Genomic DNA, 16,962 nt, shown 5'->3' on the forward strand with positions numbered 1-16,962 from the left:
GTACATACTCAAACTTTACTTCATTTTCTAGCACATTCTCCTTCGAGAGGTGATACTAAATGGATATATGTTTTTTTGTGGAATGATATGTTGGATTCTTATAAATGTTTATTGCACTAATGTTCACACATAATAGAGATATATTAATTGAATATTACACCAATATCCTTCAAAGTTTGCTTCACCCATAAAATTTGTACGCAACAAGAAGATGTTGCAATGTATTATGCTTTAACTATAGATAAAGAGAAAGAATCTTGCTTCTTACTCAACCAAGCAACTAACTAGGAGCCGAAAGAGAATGCTCCACCACTTGTACTTTTCATGTCATCAAAACTTTCGTCCCAATATGCATCAGTATAAGTTGTCAAGGTGAAATTTAAATTTCTAGGGTACCACAAACCAAACTCTGTTGTTCCCTTTAGATATCTGAAAATTATTTTCACTACCACAACATGTGATTCCTTCGATTCTTGTTGAAATCTAGCTGCCAAACAAATTGCATACATGATATCTGGTTCAGTAGCAGTCAAATATAACAATCCTCCAACCATTGATCTATATTGACTTACATCTACTTTAGGGGACTTATCATATTTTGGCAATTTGCATTCGATGCTCATAGGTGTACACATCGGTTTGGAGTTCTCTAACCCAAACTTCTTCAACAATTCCTTAATGTATTTAGACTGAGAAATGAAAATTCCTTTATCACTCTAATTTACTTGAAAATCAAGAAAGAAATTTAACTCAACAATCATAGACATCTCAAATTCCTTATGCATCTCATTAGCAAATTTTCTACACATACCTTCATTTCCTCCAAATAATATGTCATCATATACACTACAACAATTAAAATTTTACATGAATCAGTCTTGAAATATAAAATGTTGTCAGACGAACCCTTCTGAAAACTTGATCAATCAAATACTTATCCAGCCTTCCATAATAAGCTCTAGGAGCTTGTTTCAATCCTTGCAGGGCCTTCTTCAATCTGCAAACAATGTTAGGATCATTTTTCAACTTAAATCCTTCAGGTTGTTCACTGAAAAAAAAATTTAATTCTCCATTAAGAAATGTCAATTTCACATCCATCTAATAAACATTGAAATCCTTAAAAGCTACAAAATCCAAAAACATCCTAATTGCCTCCATCTGAGCAACCAGGGCATATGTCTCCTCAAAATCAATGCCTTCAATCTAAGTATATCCTTTGTAAACCAACCTTGCTTTATTTCTCACAAATTTTTCATCTTTATCCAGCTTGTTCCAGAATACCCATTGTGTTCCAATCACATTATTATATATCAGTCTGTTAACTAATTCACATGTCCGATTCTTCTCAATCTGGTCCAGCTCTTCTTTCATTGCCTTCATCCAATTTTGATCTTTGCAAGCTTCTTCTTGCAGCGTCCTAAAATTGCACCTCTTACAATCTCAACCATATTTGGGTCTTCACCTTAGTGTTTGCGCCCTTTGTTGTTGGAAACCAATAACATTGAGAGGGGGAAGTGAATCGGTGTTATATTAGAATAGTAGATTTTAGCCTTATTAAATCATTCATACACCAACCGGTATACCGGTACATACAGAATTGAAAGAAGTAAAGAAACCAATAAGCCAAACACATAAATGAGAATCATAACACACAAATTTATATGTGGAAAACCTCAAAGAGGAAAAACCACAGTGGGATTTGTGACCCACGATATCAATCCACTGGCCATATGAATAGATATTACAAAATATGAGGGGCTTGCACTTCCAGGAAGGCATACAGCCTAGATCACACTACTCAATCACAATAGGAGCCTCACTGACTACACAAAATTCCAGACTACAATCCGGAGAAGTGTGAACTGCTAAGATAGCATCTCCTATGCCAGAATACAGTTCTGGCTTAAGCTTTGTTTGTTCTAGTGAAACCCTAAACCCCTTCAGCAGAATAACCCTTACAATAATTTCCTCACATACATAGTTTCTCTAAATAATTTCGCATCATATTACATTCACATATCCATCACCATGTCTATATTCTATCTCTCAAAGTGATATAATCAAACTGACCTATATACCCTATACAACTTGTATGCCTTATGTCGGCTTACAAAGATATATGCAATATCAGATTACATGTCAGCCAGATAACATAAATGTATAAACATTAAAACAAATTGCCAATGCCGGATCCAAGATGTGTCGGCCTCCAATACTGATAACCTTTACTATACCATGTCGATCTGCATTGCTGGTGACCAATGAAATCCTTATGTCCTTCTTGAGCGATTTCACTGGCGTCTGGAAGAATTTGTTGAAGGTTTTCACCGAGAGCGATCAAAAGGTATTTATCTTTAAACATGGAAGCGAGAACATCTTCTATTCATGTTTTTGTTGCAAATCCAACTGTTGTGGAGGTCAAGGACTGTCCTAGGCCAATTTTCAAGTGGTATCCACATGTGGCTACCCTGGAAGATTCAGTTGGAGCATTTTCTCGCATTCCAAAGGGAGTTGTGTATGTAGAAGATGTTAGGACATATATTCATTGTCATATCGAGGACTTAGGAACTTCAAAAATTAAGGGCATATATATGAGTGAGCTAATGGGAGAATTTGAAAAGATCAAACTGAAAAGCACTAGAAAGATTTAATCAGGCTAAGAGAGCCACTTTTGATCATGTAGTTGAAACAGAGAAGAAAAAGACTAAAGAAAAGCTAATCCTAATAGAAAATTCTTTGAAACAATGTACAAATATATATAGGGTATGTTGTAACACTGAAATACTTACAACAAATGTAGATAAAAATATTAAAGAGATTCAGGAGAAAATTGCAAGTATCGCTAACTCTTTTGACGGATTGATTGTTAGGTCCTGGAGACAACTGAGAGGGGAGGGGTGAATCAGTTGTCAAATAAATTTAAACCAAAAACAACTTAATGCTTAATACCGGTAAACCAGTTAAATATGTCGGTAGACAGTTTTAACAGTTAATTGCTATACCGGTAAGGATTAGTGCATGAAACATAAACACAAAGTCATCCACAACACATAACACCAATATTTGTATGTGGAAACCCTATAAGGGGAAAAACCGCGGTGGGAAACATTACCCACAATCAAATGATACTACTGCAGATAGTAAGTGTACATAAATGGGGTCTGCACATGCAGAAAGATCGACCGCCTAGAGCTCACTGTTCAATCACAAAATGGGAGTCACACTGACTACAGTTGGATGGTTAAATCCAATAAGATTGTACTGCACAAAATAGCATCTTCATATGCTGGATTCAATACCGATGTAATGTTGATATGCTTTCACAAAAACCTAGCTTCACCTTCAAATGATGTCTGCATGTATAGTTCTGCTTATTCTCGCATATACCTTCACACAATCCTTTTTCGCATTCCACACTTGATCTTACAAATAAGATCTTACATTTATACCATAACCTAAGACCAATTTTAGTAGGTCGGCTGTACAAGATATTACAATAAAAACATTTTACAAACAATATAATATCTGATGCAATAACCGATTGAACATGTCGGCTTAATGCATTTACAACAATAATTAATCATCTCCATAGCGTACCATGTTGATCTGGAAAAGATAAACCTGTCGGTGTAACCCTAGACCTATTTGTCGGTAACAGTAAATATGCAGCTATGAATATACCAATGAAAAAAACTCTAGGACAAGATGTCCAAACGATGTCTTCGACATAACCATGTGTTTTCCATATCATTCCAAGTGTCGGTGATCATTATATCTTGTCGATGCACCAGATACCAGTAACTGTGCAATAGTTACTTGCTTGCCGATGAATGTTGTTGATTCTCCAAAGTGCCAGAGTTGATAAGAGTTTAGTAGGTGTTGACATCAATGACAAAACTATACCAAAATACCAACAATCTCCCCTTTTGGCATTGATGGCAACACAAGATGGAAAAACCATCAAAATACCAAATACCAAAAACCAACAATCTCCAAAAAGATCATAAACAGAAATCAAAATACAAATATAGGGAGTAATAATCTCTCCTAAACAACAATCTCTCCCCCTGGGAGCAACATGTGTTTTCCTTGTGTTTCTCAATTTTTTTCCATACCAATCTCTCCCCAAAAGATAATGTGTTTTTTCATAGATATCTCTCCCCCTTTGACATCAAATGCCAAAGTTACAATAAAACCAAGTTCATATACAAAATACCAATCAATTCAATATACCAACTACTCCCCCTGAGAAGTAGCTTCCCATCAAAGACTGGAATAAATATTTCTCTGTTAATTCTGTCGGTTAATGACAATCATCGACTGTCTAAGTCTCTACCAGTGATGGTATGACTCCAAGCTAATCTCTAAGATATTCAAAAGTCTCCTTAGGCAAAGGTTTAGTGAAAATATCCGCAATCTGCTCTTTAGTATTCACATAAACTAGTTTTATCTCCTTTGCTTCAACATTTTCCCTTAGAAAATTTAGTTTGATAGAAACATGTTTGGTTTTAGAATGTAATACCGGATTCTTAGATATATCAATTGCTGCAGTGTTATCACAATAGATAGTAATAGGTTCCTTGCATTTTACCTTTATGTCTTTCAACATTTGCTTAAGCCATAGTACTTGTGTACAGTTAGTTGTTGCTGCAACATATTCTGATTTTGTTGTTGATAAAGATGTACAACTTTGTTTCTTACTCAACCAAGAAACTATTTTGTTTCCAAGAAAGAATGCTCCGCCGGTGGTGCTTTTTCTATCATCCACATCTCCTGCCCAATTTGCATTTGTGTATGCACATAATTCAAAGTTTTCATCTCTAGGATACCATAATCCAAGATTTATAGTGCCTTGTAAGTACCGGAAAATCTTTTTTACTGTCGATTCATGATTTTCTCTAATCTTGAAACAATACATACTATATTCATAATATCAGGTCTGGTTTGTGTCAAATACAGTAAACCTCCTATCATATATTTGTATCTAGTTGGATTAACAGGTGTAGATTCATCCCTTTGTGATAATTTGTCATTTGTTGTCATAGGTGTGCTTACCGGTTTAGAGTTCTCCATCCCAAATTTCTTTAGTAACTCTTTTAAGTATTTAGATTGACTCAAGAATATACCTTTATCAGTCTATGAAATCTGCAATCCTAAAAAGAATTTTATTTCTCCAATCATAGACATTTCAAATTCTTGCTGCATTTTAATAGAAAAATCCTTACATAATCCATCTTCTCCTCCAAAGATTATATCATCAACAAATACTTCTATAATCAATATGACATCATTAGTTACTTTATAATATAAATTTTTGTCTGCATTTCCTTTAGTAAAACCAATCTTTAAAAGATACTTATCCAATCTTGCATACCAAGCTCTTGGAGCTTGTTTAAGTCCATACAGAGTTTTTCTTAACCTGCAAACCATATCATTGTCATCTGTCAAAGAAAATCCATCAGGTTGTTCAATATATACTTCCTCTTCAAGACCTCCATTCAAAAATGCACATTTAATATCCATTTGATAAACTTTGTAGTTCTTGTGTGCTGCAAAAGCCAAAAATAATCTGACTGCCTCAATTCTAGCTACCGGTGCAAAGGTTTCATTGTAATCAATTCTTTCTTTCTGAGAATATCCCTTACACACTAGTCTTGCTTTATTTCTGACAACCTTACCATCTTCATTAAGTTTGTTTCTAAATACCCATTTGGTTCCAATTACATTTTTATCTTTAGGCCGGGGAACTAATGTCCAAGTGTTGTTTTTCTCAATTTGTTCTAATTCTTTTTCCATATCTTTAATCCAAAATTTATCTTCACATGCCTCATTAACAGATGATGGTTCAATTTGAGAAATAAGACATACCTCTTCATTTGTCAATCTTCCTCTTGTCATAACTCCTTTAAACTTGTTTCCAATTATCTGATCTTCAGAATGATTCAGTCTTACATACCGAGGTGTCTTTGTTTGTTGGTGTTCTTCAATTACTGTGGAATCCTCAGATGATACCGGGGTAACTGGATCTTCATTCTATACCGGTGGATTCAAAGTAGGTTCATCTGTCAAAATTTATGTTGCCGGTTCAGAGTCTATATACCCTGAAGTTCCTCTGAATTGTTCATCAATCTTTACATTTGTACTTTCAACAATTTTCTGCAATCTTTTGTTGAAACATCTATATGCCTTGCTCTTAGATGAATAACCAAGAAATATTCTTTCATCACTTCTAGGATCAAATTTGCCAATATACTCATCTCTTCTGATATAACATTTACTTCCAAAAATTCTGAAATACTTAAGAGTGGGAGTATTACCAAACCATAGTTCATGAGGCGTCTTACCGGTTTCATCTTTGATGTGAACTTTGTTAAATGTATAGACTATTGTACTGACTGCTTCTCTCCAATATACATGTGGTAGGTTTGCTTCTGATAACATACTTCTTGTTGCATCCAAGATAGTTTTGTTTTTCCTTTCAACAACTCCATTCTATTGTGGTGTTTGAGGTGTTGATAGTTGTCTTCTGATTCCATTCACTTCATAGAATGTATTAAATTCTTTAGATGTAAATTCACCTCATTGATCTGATCTTAAACATTTGATTTTCTTACCAGTTTCATTTTCTACCATTGCTTTGAACAGTTTGAACTTTCCAAGTGCTTCTGATTTTTCTCTGAGAAAAGTAACCCAACACATTCTAGAATAGTCATCAATAATTAGCATGAAATATCTATCACCTTGTAAGCTTTTGGTTCTAGCTGGACCACATAAATCAGTGTGAATCAAATCAAGAGCATTATTTGATTTTTTTGGAATACTTTTGAAACTAGCTCTAACTTGTTTTCCAAATTGACATTCCTTACATAATGTATTCTGAAGTTTGACAATTTTAGGTAAATATCTAACTGCCTTAGTAGTACTGATCATTTGATCCTCCATTACTAACCGGTGGATTTCTGCTTCTACAGAACTTAGCAATATGTCCAACTTTATTACATGCATAGCATGTAACATTGTTTTTTTTAATTGCTTTGCTAAAATCGATGAAATTGCTTGACCTGCACTGATTAGCCATATGTCCAAATCTTCCACAAGCATAGAATTTAACATTCATTCTGCAATCTTCTATCTTATGACCAACCTTATTGCATTTAGAACATTTACTGAGATCATGATCAAGGTTCTGATTTGCTCTGTTTCTACATTGTCTAGCCATGTGACCAAATCTATTGCAAACAAAACATCTACCATTGAATTTATAAGCATTGAACTGTCTTACTTGTGCCTTATGGTTTTGATCTTCATTATCAGTACTGGAACTTTGTCCTTGCTCAAATCCAAGTCCAGTGGAATCTCCAATCTGCCTCTATCTCTTCAATAACTCATCAAGATGTGTTGAGCTGATCTTGAATTTTTCTTTGTACTCACTTGTAGCAATTAAATCTTCTCTCACTATTATCATTTGTCTCTCAAGCTCTTGCTCATTACTCTGAGATTGTACCAAATCAATTCTCAACATGTCATTTTCATGAACCAACCTACCACATTCTTCAAACTTGTTCTTCAGGGATACAGCAAGATTTTCTTCCTTTTTTTTTTGTCCTCAATCTCCTTAGACATCCTCATAGTTATAACTTGCATTTCATTCTTCATAACCATGTTCTCCCGACTCAATTTCTGACATTGCTCCTTAAGTGCATTTTTCTCTTCATCATCCTGATTTTGCAAAAGCTCCTTCCTTCTAGCTTGAACAGATGATAGCCTCTCTTGTAAGACAAGGATGAATTCCTTAGTAGAATTCAATTCATCTTGTAGCTTTAAGTTCTTCAACCTTTCAGATCATAATCTTCAGTACCATCTCAAGCTTCTTCTCCAAAGCCATATTCATGGATTTCAGTTTTAGGATCTTCCTCAAGCTATTAAACTTCCTCCGAGGCACAAGGCTCTAATACCAATTGTTGGAAACCAATAACACTAAGAGGGGGGGGATGAATCAGTGTTATACTGGAATAGTAGATTTTAGCCTTATTAAAACATTCATACACTAACCGGTATACCGGTACATACATAATTGAAATAAGTAAAGCAACCAATAAGCCAAACACATAAATGAGAATCATAACACACAAATTTCTACGTGGAAAACCTCAAAGAGGAAAAAGCACGATGGGATTTGTGACCCACAATATCAATCCACTGGCCATATGAAGAGATATTACAAAATATGAGGGGCCTCCACATGTAGGAAGGCTTACAACCTAGAATACACTGCTCAATCACAATAGGAGACTCATTGACTACATAAAATTCAAAACTACAATTCGAAGAAGTGTGAATTATCAAGATAGCATCTTCTATGCCAGAATACAGTTTCGGTTTAAGCTCTGCCTGTTCTGGTGAAACCCTAAACCCCTTTACCGGAATAACCCTTACAATAATTCCTTCACTTACATAATTTCTCTAAATAATTTCACATTATATTACATTCACATATCCATTGCCATGTCTATATTCTATCTCTCAAAGTTATCTAATCAAACTGACCTATATACCCTATACAAATTTTATGCCTTATGTCGGCTTACAAAGATATATACAATATTAGATTACATGTCGACCAGATAACATAAATGTATAAACATTAAAACAAATTGTCTATGTCGGATCCAAGATATGTTGGCCTCCAATACCAATAACCTTTACTATACCATGTCAGCCTGCCTTGTCAGTGACCAAAGAAATCTTTTGTCTTGTCGGTGTCGGTGTCGGTGCTGGTATAGAATCTGTGAAGTGTCTGTTGGTACACCATAGAATCAAAACATGAAGCCGGAACACAAAATCATGTTGCCATAAATGACAATATAGTGAAACCAACCAATAAAGTGTCAATTGTCAACACTTGTCTTAGTTGAAGACCTGATTATGCTCATACACATCATAAACATCAAAAACCTTAATTGGCACCTCCTTGGGCACCTTGATCCTGACCCAAAATAGGTTAGGACCAAGGCATGGCATTGTGGTCCTTCCTAAATTGGGCTTTCTTTAAATCCATTTCAAATTTGAGCAGGATTTCCCTCTCCATGTCGGCTCATATCAGAAAATTAATCAATTTTCCCGACAGGCAAGTATATAAAGAGGATTTCCCCTCTCATTTGATGACCAAGAAGAATCAAGAAGCATTCAACCACACATGAGATCAAGAAATCAAGCATTCAAGAGAAAATGAGCATCTTCAATCTTCCTTCAAGCCTTGGAGCAACAATAAAGTCAAGATTCAAGCATTGAAGTGGAGATATACATCATATTCCATGAAACCCTAATTCCATGTGGAAGCAAGCAAAACTTCACAAGGATGTATAATCCTTCAAATTTCAGTCATAATTCAGCATCTCCCTCAAAAGAAGAACCTTTCCTTTCAATCTTTTCAATTACATTTATCTCAATTTCATGGTTAATTCCAAAACTGGGGTTTGACCTAAGGCAAGCCCCTATTCCCAACCTATTTCTCTTTCTTTCTGTGTGCAGGAAACAAGTGTGCAGTTGTACTTCTCAGAATAAACTTCAGACACAGAGACGGAACAACCCTTTGTGGTGTGCGAAAAATTTGAAGGATCATGTTGTCGTGTCACGGTTCCTATTTTTTGGGACATTTTCACGGGGCAGATCCGAATTAGCTTATACTAATCAAATCCAGGTGCACGACAAAATCTCAAACCTGTAGCTCATTATTTTCTCAGTTTTGTCTCCAATTTCAACACTTTACCCTAAATCAGCATTTCAACTTACAAAAGAGAGAAAAACACATCATAATTAATCAATCCACTTAGTATTTAGTCCTTATCTGTTTTGTGGCTGAATCTAGTTGATTCCTCCCCTCTTTTGAACTTAAATGGATTCCTCCCCAAAGCAAAAATTGATCTGGTGATTTCTCCTTCTATGTTGCAAATTGCCAAATCAAAATTTTCCCCTTTACATTTTGATGAACCCGACTCCTCGCACCTTCAATTCTGATTTTTGTTTTCAGATCTGAGTATGTATACAGTTTACAATTCAAATTTTCATTTACAAGTTTGATTTCCTTGCAAATTTTAAAAATTTAGAGCTTAAATTCACTAAAAACCTAATTTTTAAACTTGAAATTGAGCTTGTGATTTGTCCAAATTGGATTAATTATTTCAGATCTAAGTACTCTTCAATTTTACAATTCAAGTTTTCATTTACATGTTCAATTTGCAATCAAATTTCAAAAATTAAGTGGTTAATTTCAAAAACCCTAATTTTTAATTTTAAAATTGAACTTGTAAATTCTCTAAATTGTGAATTAATTATTTAATATTCGAGATTCTTGTTTCAATTTCAAAATTCAAATTTTCACTTCCAAGGTTCAATTTCAATTTTTTAAATTAAGTGATTAATTTCAAAAATCCTAATTTTTAAAATTTTGCAAATTGAGCTTGTGGGTTGTTTAAATTTTGAATTTGCTTCTTCAAACTTGGTTGTTAATTTCAATTCAAATTCAAAATTGCAATCTTGGATCAAATTTAAATTTAAAAATTAAGAGGTTAATTAAACAAACCCTAATTTTTAAATTTAAAATTAAATTGAATGCTTCAATTCCCACATTTCAAAATTTAAATTTTAAAACTAAGCAGTTATTTTTTAGAGAGCCCTAATTTTAATTTCAATTTTATTTTCAACAATTTCAAATTTTAAAATTAAGAGGTTATTTTCACAAGGCCCTAATTTTAATATTCAATCTCTTTTGGATAATTTTAATTTTAAAATTAAGAGGTTATTTTTATATAATCCTAATTTGAAATTTCAACTTTCCTAGCAGGTTGCATAATTGCTCTTTATTTTTTTAGTCAATTTATTCATTTAATTGAGTAATCATTTTTCTTAGAATTTTGCATTAGTCAATTATGTTGCAACTTAGATTCTAAAATTAAAATTTCAAACTTCAAACTTGAAATTTCCAAATTACATCCCTTAGTGCATGAGTTTTACTACTATTTAGTCCAACCTATGGTATTCCAGTGAGAAGGAGTTGTAGTATTAACGCTGCCCAAATTTTAATTACTGAGGAGATGGTGCCTAATTTGGATAACTTTTCCAATGAGGATTTTGGTGGTTCTTCTGATCCTATAAATGTCCTCGTTTATCCTCATTCTTTAGATAATTCTCATGATGTGGAAGAATCACTAACTAGGGTTTTCGTTGACCAACTAGAGAAGATTGACAATCAATTTGAAAATCTTCAATAATGGATGTCAACAATACCCGGAAAGTGAAGCACTCCCATTGATTGAAGGATTAAAAAGAATGGTTCAAAGTGATAAACTTGGTGTTGATATCTTTCGTGGTATTGCTCATATTGTTGATTCTAATATTATGCCCATGAAGAGTTGTATTGAAGCCCTAGGTTATACACAACCTCCCAATCAAGTTAATCATTCCATTCCTTTGACTACTCCTATGTCTAGTGTTCCCACATTTACATCAAACATCATGGCTAGCTCTACACAAAATGTGATAGCTACAAATGTTAGTCAAGGGTGCAACTCCTCTTTTTTCATTCCTCCTACCATGAGTCTTCCATTTGTTACCCAATCTTCTCCTATACCTACGAATGTTAGTCAAGGGGGAAACTCTTCTTTTATTCCTCCTACCATGAGTCTTCCATTTGTTACCCAATCCTCTCCCATACCTACCTATCATAATGTCCACCTCCTTATTCTTAACCCCCGCCTTCCTATAACAATATCTCTCATTATTTCCAACCCCTTCCTTCATTCAACAATGTTACCTCTCCTTCTCAATCCAACATGTCCAATTTCAATCCTTCTACTAAAGCTGCCATCAATAATCTATCTCAAATAGTGTTTTCCTTACAACAACAAATAGCTTATATGAATCAATCTAAGTATAATGTGCCCACATATGATGTAGTGAGCCCATTATCCAATGACATTGTCCGAGTTGTCCCTCTTAAACATGTGGAAGTCCCTCAATTAGAGCTTTATAATGGAAAAGGTGATCCCTTGACTCATGTTAAAACATTTCAAACTTTGTTTAGTGACTTTTCTTATGACCAAAGATTGTTGGCTAAATTGTTTACTAGAAAATTAAGGGATAAAGTTTTGCAATGGTATTGTTCTTTACCTCCTTATTCTATTACTTCTTTTCAACAATTGGCTAATGCTTTTATTCAACAATTTCACAATAATATTGGTCCTAAAATTAATTTAACTAATTTGATACATTGTAAGCAAGGTATGAAACGAAAAGTGATTGATTTTATTGGTAGATTAAGCATTTGTATTCTCAAATTTCTTTTCCTGTGGCTAATTAAAATATTCACAGAATTTTCATTTCTAATTTGCAAAAAGATATTAGGGATAAACTTCTCTTTTCTAAGTTTACTTCCTTTACGCAATTGTGCGCAGTACTTCACAACTATCATCTTACTGTGAGTCAATTGGAACAATCATCCCCTTCAATGGCTCCAAGTGATAAAAGTGAAAGTGCTCAACAACCTTTTGCGAAGTTCAAACCAAACAAGGGATTCATCAAATTCAATGACAACTACAACACTCAAGTAGGAGCCAAAATGTTGCAAGGTGTGTGCCCTTGGTCTCCTTGTGTTGTGCAGCACAGCGCTCGGGTTTGTGACATGGCTTAACTACCTCCTGTGGATTCTATAAGTCTAGTGGTTGTATCGATCATTAACAAATCGATATTTTGGTGCAACGGCAATCGCACTTGTAACAAGTGGTATTAGAGCTTGGTCACAGGCTCCAACCTTTCGCTTGTGTTGGGGGGAATTGTTGCAAGTTGTGTACCCTTGGTCTCTTTGTGATGTGCAGCATAGCGCTCAGGTTTGTAACATGGCTTAACCGCCTCATGTGGCTTCTATAAGTCTAGTGGTTGTATCGAGTATTAACAGGTCGATCTTTTGGTGCAACTGCAATCTGTTAGGCCCAATATGGAAAGCTAATGTACTGAGAGGGGAGGGGTGAATCAATACTTCAAATCTTTTCTTCAACAATAACTTTATTGTTAAGCATAAACCAAAAACTGTTGTAACATAATATAATACTAAAACAAATAAATAACAACCATACATGATTCACTCCATAACACATATATTTTGGTTATGCAGAAACTCTTGGTTAGAGAGAAAAACTGCGGTGGGGATGGCACCCACAACTTCACTACTGCAATAATAAAGGTTGCTTGGTTAGAACTACATGTTTAGCTATTTTTGATAGCTTACCCTTGCTTATAGCATACCTCGGTAATCCATAAAGTAACTCGGTAAACCCTTCTGTTTACTTTGTTCCTTGACTATTCTCTGAAATCCTTCTCGGTGACCTCTGTGTCTCTGACAGTCACAATAATCAATGCTTCCTTATCTACTACACATGTCTTTCTTCATATCCCTCTGTATTTGATCCTTAATTCATGATGTATAAATAGATCTCTTATGTCGGTGATCTGTTCATTGCTTCAATCCTACAAACATGATTTATCGAATGAATAACCATACAAAATATTTCATTGGATAGATGACCTCAAGATCATACAAAATATTTAAGGTGCAATTTCCTAAAGTGATAATGATTCCCTGCTCCTCGATCTTGTAACACGTTTCCCATGTCTGTCTAGGTTCATTGAATCTGGTAACACGTTTCACTCGGTGTGTGTTCACTCGGTATATCATTTTTGCTGCTCAGTAGACAGAGTGTTACTCGGTAGACAACTCGGTGTATACTAGGCTCTGTGACTACTTTCTTCTATAACCGACTACTCTGTGCTTACCAACTGAATATTTCGGTAGTAGTAACCGACTAGAGTATATAGAATGACTTTGGACATAAAACTAATGGCAACTTAGTAAGTAGTAACACAATCGCACTTAACACACAACAAATGTGCCTCCTTTGTCCAAATACTTTAGAAAAGAATTCACTCCTCTTAATGAATCGTTGCATAGTATTATGTCTCAATTGTTACAAAGGAATGTGTTGAAACTTCCCTCTATCAAACCAATTGATCCATCTAAGACATCCTCACCTTACTTTGATTCTAAAGCCTTTTGTCAATACCATCGCCAACCCAGTCATGACACTAAAAAGTATTATTCTTTGAGAAGCAAGATTCAAGACTTGATTGATAACAATACCATATCTTTGGCTAGTGTGAATGATAAAGGAAACAAATCAATAGCTCCTCCCAAAACCTTCAAATTTTCACTGATCCTTTACCTTCCCATTCCACTAATGTGATTGAGACCGATCATCTTGCCTTCTTTCCCAATGATGTTGGTCTTGATTCTAATAATATGATCAACCTTATAGATCAAAAAGAACCTCCTAAGGACTTGTGCATTACATTTTATCCTAGTGAGACTATTGAAGCACCTAATAGCCCATTATGTATAACTACGAAAAATCAAAGGCATATCTTATCGAGGAGTGCTTATTGATCCATCTTGCATGGTTAATGTGATAACTGAAGAATTTCTTTATACTTTGCAATTTCATCAAGTGATATATGATGATATTGATGTGGTAGTTAAAGTTTTTGATGGATTCTCGTCCTACTATTGGTTCTATCACACTTACTATTGATGTTATCACTAAATTCTTAGATGTTAAATTTTTTATCATTCCTACATCCAATCAATTTCATGTGAAGTTGGGACATCCTTCAATCTCTTCCATGAAAGCAATCACTTCTACTATTCAGAAGTGTTTGAAATTTCCTCATAATGATAAAATAATAATTGTTAATCATAGCATATATCAACCTACGATGAGGCATGGAGATGTTTGTCTTGATTATTTTTGGTCTAAACAATTCCAACCTCTTCAACCTAGAAGTGATGCTCTCTTTAAATCATATCAAAAATGGAAAAATGAAATGATTTTGTCATTGAGTAAACCTATAAATCCAACACTTAGCCTTCCTCTTGATGATCATATACCTCTTCTTGAGGATAAGATTATTCTTCCTCCTAAGGAAAGAAATAATCTTCTTCCCAAAGAGGAATCTATTCCTTCTCCTATGGATGAGACCACTCTTCCTCCCAAGGATAGAAATGCTCCTCCTCCCAAGTATCAAGCTATTCTTCCTAAGGGTAGACCTATTCCTCCTCATGATGGACCTGGTCTCCTTCCTACACCTCTCATTCCTCCTTTATATGGTGTGGTCTCGCTTCCTACATCTTACAAAGGGAAGTGACTGGCCTCTCCTATTGTTCAACCTAAAAGACCTCCTTCTATGCATCCTTCCTTAAAAGAAGAAAACAAGTCTATACCTGATGAATCTAAACCTTCACAACCTTCAGCTAAAACTAAACGAAGCGATTGTGCGAGAGAACGCCAATGGAGACGTTGTGCTAGAGCTTGTGAACTTGCTTCCCAAACCATTTCTTCTCCTAAAACACCAACTTTTGACATAATTCCATTTTTTACTAATGAGTATGTTCAACCTAATTCTCCAAAACGCAAAATGCTTAAGACAAATGATGGTTCAAGTTCTATTCCTATTAGAGATCCTATTTTTATTGATCTTGATGAAGGAATAGGTGAGAATGTTGTCAATGATGAAAATGTTGATCCTAATATTTCTAATGATGAATATCAATATGTTGATGTTGACAGTGATTTATCTAAACAATTTTCAAAAGCATTAATCCTAGCTCCTAGTAATAGACAAAGTGACTCATCATTAGAGCATGGTCCTTGTGATAGCTCCATCTACCGTGCTCGATGTGGCTCCTCTTGCGTATTGTCCACCTTCCCAAAATAATGATGAGCAAGATCGAGAGGTGGATGATGTGATTGATTAGCTTCATTAGCATTGTAGACTCTCTCTCTCTCTCTCTCTCTCTCTCTCTCTCTCTCTCTCTCTCTCTCTCTCTCTTGTGATCCTTTTTTTATTTGTCCCTCCATTCTTATATTTATCGTCCCTAGTGTTGCCTACTTGAGGACGATGCAAAGTGTTGAAATCTCTTTTGGTCTCTTCGATGTTGACTCAAACGGCACATGTGTCCCTTTCTTCCATGGTTGCTTCCTTTCTTTGGGGCATGAGGATAATTATATATATATATATACACAAACACATGAGTTATCATAAAAAGCATACTAACCCCAAAGTTAAGCGAAACCACCACGTGCTTTGTGTTTTGTGTTCATTATCCTTTGATTTGTCCTCTCTTGGGGGCTTATTATTGTGATAATGTGCTTGTATTTTTGGGTGTATCCTACCTTAAAGCAATTGCTCCTGACAAGGTATACGCAATCACTTTAACGTGGAGGCATACACTCCGCTCAATGATTCTCTCGCATATCTTGATACTTAAAGTTACTTAACTTTTTTTTATAATATTTGGTATTTTTCTTTTCATGACTCATAGTAAGAGAACCTTACCAATTGTAGTCATGATTCTCTCTTTCTCTCTCTCATGATCTTCCCTTTTACCTTGTTATTGAAGTTGTGAGATCCTAAAGACCATTGGGGGCTTGGTGTATCTTGCCTCCTTGATGACTTGGTGAAAGTCTGTCAATGCGAACCTTTTGTAATTTACCGAGAGTATAATTGACCTCATACTCTCGCTAAAGTGGGGGCTAAATGTAGCGTCCTAAACTTGCACCCCTTGCAATTTCGATTGCATTTGGGTCTTCACCTTAATGTTTGTACCCCTTGGCCCAATTGAAGACCTAATTATGTTCATGCACATCACAAACATTAAAAACCTCGATTGGCACCCCCTTTGTCACCTTGATCCTGATCCAAAATAGGGCAGGACCAAGGCGTGGCACCTTGGTCCTCACCAAGACCAAGGTGTGGCACCATGGTCCTTCCTAAATTGGACCCTCTTTAAACCCATTTCAACATTTCAAATTTGAGCGAGATTTCCCTCTCCATGTCGGCTCATGTCATAAAATT

This window comes from Cryptomeria japonica, chromosome 10 (assembly GCF_030272615.1).
Source record: "Cryptomeria japonica chromosome 10, Sugi_1.0, whole genome shotgun sequence".
Taxonomy (NCBI): Eukaryota; Viridiplantae; Streptophyta; class Pinopsida; order Cupressales; family Cupressaceae; genus Cryptomeria; species Cryptomeria japonica.